General features: G+C 34.2%; 3 non-coding genes across 3 annotated transcripts; 1 reads left to right on the top strand and 2 right to left on the bottom strand.

Annotated features, from left to right (window-relative positions):
- Positions 1-418: 418 nt before the first annotated feature.
- On the bottom strand, positions 419-537 carry LOC123664311. Its single transcript, XR_006744800.1, has one exon. It is a non-coding gene; the product is annotated as a 5S ribosomal RNA (ribosomal RNA).
- Positions 538-603: 66 nt separating this feature from the next.
- LOC123664306 lies at positions 604-722 on the bottom strand. Its single transcript, XR_006744796.1, has one exon. It is a non-coding gene; the product is annotated as a 5S ribosomal RNA (ribosomal RNA).
- A 3881-nt stretch (positions 723-4603) lies between these two features.
- Positions 4604-4722, top strand: LOC123664310. Its single transcript, XR_006744799.1, has one exon. It is a non-coding gene; the product is annotated as a 5S ribosomal RNA (ribosomal RNA).
- Positions 4723-5303: the final 581 nt, after the last annotated feature.

Here is a 5303-nt window from a genome sequence, read left to right as displayed (position 1 = left end):
ATTTTTGTAACGTCAATAAAAACAAAGTATATTTTGAGATATAAAAGTGTAGAACCAAACGGGTTATGCTAATCAAGAGTCGGGTGATCGTGCCAAAACGGAAGTAGTCGCATTCTTTTTATATTACACTCGCTTACTTTTAGTATATAACATCTTTATTATTAATCTTTGTTTTTTATAGATACTCGTATCGAGAAAAAAAAAATAGAATTTAATTAGTTCTATTTCTTAGACTAAGAATTTATTAAGTAGACTGTTATAGATTTTTATCTTTTCGATATTTTTTTCCTACTACCTTTTTCATATCAGCTGAATCACAGATACAATATAAGTAAATTGACTTATGTGGACAAAGTAATAATCACAGTGTGTTTTTCGAAAACAGAATTTTAAAAAAATGATCTAGTTGAAAGCAAAAAGCCAACATCACACGGTGTTCCCAGGCGGTCACCCATCCAAGTACTGACCGCGCCCGACGTTGCTTAACTTCGGTGATCGGACGAGAACCGGTGTATTCAACGTGGTATGGACGTTGGCAATAGTGTCGTTCCAATAGCACTACATACTCACATAACATACATTGACAATAAAAAAGTGACAAAAAGCCAACGTCACGCGGTGTTCCCAGGCGGTCACCCATCCAAGTACTGACCGCGCCCGACGTTGCTTAACTTCGGTGATCGGACGAGAACCGGTGTATTCAACGTGGTATGGACGTTGGCGAAAGAATATGACAATTTAGTTTAAGCTTTCGTCTCATTATCTAAGATTTACAACTAGGTCGGCGACACGAGTACCTGAGATTACCGTAACTTCTAGACGCCTGCAACACCAGAAGCATCACAAACGCGTTGCTGACCTCTAATCACTGCCAGGAGCTCTGGTCACCTTACTGATCACACGAATGCAACACTGCTTGAAAGCAGTATTATTTAGCTGTGATCTTCTGTAAGGTCGAGCTACTTCCCCAGTCGGGCTGCTCCAGATTTTGAGCACTATATTTCCTGCTTTGTCCTACCTCAGTTAAGATCTAAAAAATTTCAAATAATCTTACGGAAATCATTTATATAGTATACATATAGTAAGTATTGGTGGTATCAAAAATAATGATGAAGTACTGTTTTATTTTATATCCAAAAAAATAAACAAAACTTCGATAAACTTGAATAAAATATAAATTTTTCCTCATCCGTGAACCGGTTCTTAAGCTTTTGCTGATTGTTTTTGGATCGAAAATGAGTCTGGTCAGTTTTGTTTTCTTTCTTTTTTTTTGTTTAGTATTCAGAAGTAATTTGGTATACGCTTAACATTATACTGTTTTAGCGTCGTTAAAATTGTATTGTTAATAATAGTTTTTAAGTTTCCAAAAACCATACCGAACATTACAGATTTTCTAAATGAACTAAAATTTTTTTGTGTCTTTAGGTAACTATATGCTTAGGTAGGCAATTGAATTTATTCGTACAGTGTGTATTTCCATGATAAATATAACAAAAATAAAGACAAGTATTATTAAGTAGTCGATTAATATGAAAAAAAAAAACAACCGTTCTGGTGTAGTGGTACGAGTAGCCGCATAAAATACCGACGGTTTGCGGGTTCGTTTCACGCTGGGGGTGGATATTTGTATTTATACAAATATTCCTTTCCGGTTTGAATGTCTGTCCTTGTTAGTCTCCCCACCGTGCTCCGGAGAGCACGTTAAACCGTCGGTCCCGGTTGTTATCATAAATACCTGATAACGATCGTTACTCATAGTAGGGAACATCCGCCAACCCGCAGTGAAGCAGCGTCGTGGATTAAACTCCAATCCTTCTCCTACATAGAGAAAGATGCCTATGCCCAACAATGGGATGTTAAAGAAAAACGAGTGTGTTTTAGACCACACGACTGAAGTAAAACTTATATACGAAACATAACTGGCTGTGAGAGAAAGAGAGAAAGAAAATGGTGATCGCGCCTCTCTTGCTCCGTTCGCCTGGCCCGATCACACTTTTTGTAACGCTCTCGTCACGCATTCACCAGCTTACTCCCCGAGTAAAGTGTCCTTAAAGAAGTTTTACTTCAAACATTAGGCCGTTTCTTTTTAAATTCTAGTAATCAGATTATAAGGAAACTCCTCTAAACAGCATATAATTAAATAACAATAAGTTGATGTTTGAATAACACTGGTTTAAAATAATTTTAACATTGCGTTGTATCAACTTCAACATTAACTAATTAAGATGACTCACGAGCGTATACTTTTCTTATTTACAAATAAAAAATTTGCGTAACCCATCGCTTACTACAAAAAATATCACCTTCTAACAAAAATAACTTCTAATATCTTAATATACTGTACAAAATTGAATGTATCTATAATGAGACATACGACGTTTTTAAGTCTGTTTATTTGTAAAGAGCACCCAAAGCTCAATGGTGCAGGTGTCCTGCTAACAAAAGGGTTTAAGGTTTGATACCCGTCTCTATAGCGATTTGTGAAAAAATAAAATCGGGGTGTGGATTTAATTATACAGTGGCAAACGGGTTCCGTGGAATTTTGATTAGAGATACGTTGTTTGGTATCTTTGTTTTATTATGTTTATGAAATAAAGTCAATAGTGTTAGTTAAAACCCTATAAAGGCTTGTTGGAAAGGAAATATCCCAAGTGTAGTACCATGATAAGGATACCAGGATCTAATGATGGAATCCCAAAGAAATCGAGATAAACCCTCGAAAATCATAGTAACGACTAGTGCGTTTGTTACTTTTTTCGTCTACTTACGTTGTACGAGTTTTACTTGTTGATGTAATTGAAGTCGGATTTTTTCGTTTGCGAGCAAACACAATTATTATACAATTGTTTATTACGTTTTCTGATTTTCGCGCCAATACATTGTCAAATATTTTGTGATATTAAAATATGTACTTATTATTATTCTGACATAATTATATCTTTATTTTGAAAAACATTTTTAATAAAACAAGAAATCCAAATTAAACTATTTGGGTGGAGTTTCACGTTAAAAAAAATCATCTTTATTTTCTTTAAAGCATTGGCTGTCAATAATAAGGAATCACATCAATGTATTTGGAACATAGCCCAGTTTGATTACCATTAATACTATAAAAATAATTGTGTGGTTTTATGAAACCACGATGTAAGTGAAATTTTAGTGAATAAAAACATTTACATCATCACATAGGTCATAATACACAAATACCGCGGAACACTTGTGATATAATTATATTCGTACTTAAATTTGTGACTATAACAATTATTAAAATATTGGATTTTGTATTGATATTACTCTTATTGTTTATTCGTTTCATATTGGAACAGTACAAAGATGGTGACGCCATCTACCGAATAGTTAATACGTATTAATTTACGATTAGTCAGTCACTATCTTTTTTGTCTGATTTGCAGGGTAGTTACTTAAATAATGTTATCATTTAATTGTGAACTTCTAATCTTAATATATATAAATCTCGTGTCACAATGTTTGTCCTCAATGGACTCCTAAACTACTTAACCGATTTTAGTCAAATTTGCACACCGTGTGCAGTTTGATCCAACTTAAAAGATAGGCTATATTTTATTTTGATATATTATGTTATTATTATATTTCAGAAAAAAATAAGGTGATACGAAGTTCGCCAGGTCAGCTAGTAATTTTATAAGATTGTATTGTTCTTATTCTGATTCTGAAGATGGAGACACCATCTTCCAAATGGTTAATACTAATTTCCTGATTGTTTAGTCGCCATCTTTGTCATGTATTGGCGGGATTGTTGTCGTATAAATATGATAATTTGTAAGTGAAGAAGCAGTTATTGTTTAATTATTGTGCGGCTAGCGTTGCTGCTCGATAAGTGGCGTATAAGTGATTAGTGTGACAACTTATTCAATGTAATTAAAAGTGTGTATTGTGAATGAATAACTATAGATTTGAAGTGAAAAATAAGTTTTGCATTGAGTGTTTTCAATAGTGTTCTACACATGCGATATGCGATAGATTAACGAAAAATGTTGGAGTGATAGCATGAAAGTTTCACCTAAAAATGTTGTGCAACAAAGGCGTATATGTCTACTTCATAAGTTGGTTGAACCCTAAAAAGTCGAAAAAGCGGACTCGTCCAGCGAATGTGAGAGTCACTATCATCAATCAACATCGTGTAAGCGAAATACTATTTATTATACCTTAACTGCTATGTATCATGTATATTTTATATTATTTACGGCGACAAGTCATTTAGCTATGTTTTTAAAGATTCTTTATAACGTGTCCTTGGTAAGATATATCGATACGTTCTATTATGAAAGTTTGTATTAATTAACTAGCCGTGCCCGCGTCTTCGTCCGCGTGAAATTTCACAAAAAAAAATTGTTCAGTTCGCAGTTATAAAATAAATAAATTTCTAAAATAAAAGTAGCCTAAGTTAAACCTTGTTACATCAGCTACCTGTCAGTGAAAGTACCGTCAAAATCGGTCCAGCCGTTTCAGAGATTATGGTAATTGCTCACAGTCAGGTGACCTGTACGCTTGTTTGCCGACCTAGTTATATAAAAAGAATCTAGTTAAGACGAAAGCGTAAACTAAATTGTAATGTTCTTTCGCCAACGTCCATACCACGTTGAATACACCGGTTCTCGTCCGATCACCGAAGTTAAGCAACGTCGGGCGCGGTCAGTACTTGGATGGGTGACCGCCTGGGAACACCGTGTGATGTTGGCTTTTTTACTTTCAGCTAGATCATTTTTTTATTTTATTGTTTCCGAAAACAGATTCTGACACAATGGCTATACTATACTTATTACCATCAAATGAGGTATACGATTCTTTGCCATTCTTAGTGGTATAAAAAAACAAATTACGATCTCAAAATAAATTCTACAAAAACACCGCCGTAGCACTGAATGGAATTCGAAAACAAGCTGGCATACTTATATTATTGTTATAATTGTAAAAATAGTTAAAATTTGTGTGTAAATCTATCTATAACAAGTAGGTATCTTTCATACCAACTAGCTGTGCCCGCGACTTCGTTCGCGTGGAATTTAACAAAAACGTTACCTATAGTTCAGTTTGCAGTTATAAAAATTACTCCTTATTACATTAGCTATCTGCCAGTGAAACTCCCGTCAAAATCGGTCCAGACGTTTTAGAGATTAGCCAGAACAAACAGGCAGGCAGACAAAAAAAAACGTAAAAAATGCTATTTTGGTATAATATTTACCATGTATACATCCATATGCATTTAGTAAAAAGCGGTTATTTTAATTTTACAAACAGATACTCCAATTTTATTTATTTGT

This window comes from Melitaea cinxia, chromosome 21 (genome assembly GCF_905220565.1).
Source record: "Melitaea cinxia chromosome 21, ilMelCinx1.1, whole genome shotgun sequence".
NCBI classification, from domain to species: Eukaryota; Metazoa; Arthropoda; class Insecta; order Lepidoptera; family Nymphalidae; genus Melitaea; species Melitaea cinxia.
Note: the sequence above shows the minus strand (reverse complement) of the source record. Positions and strands in the feature narration are given on the sequence as shown.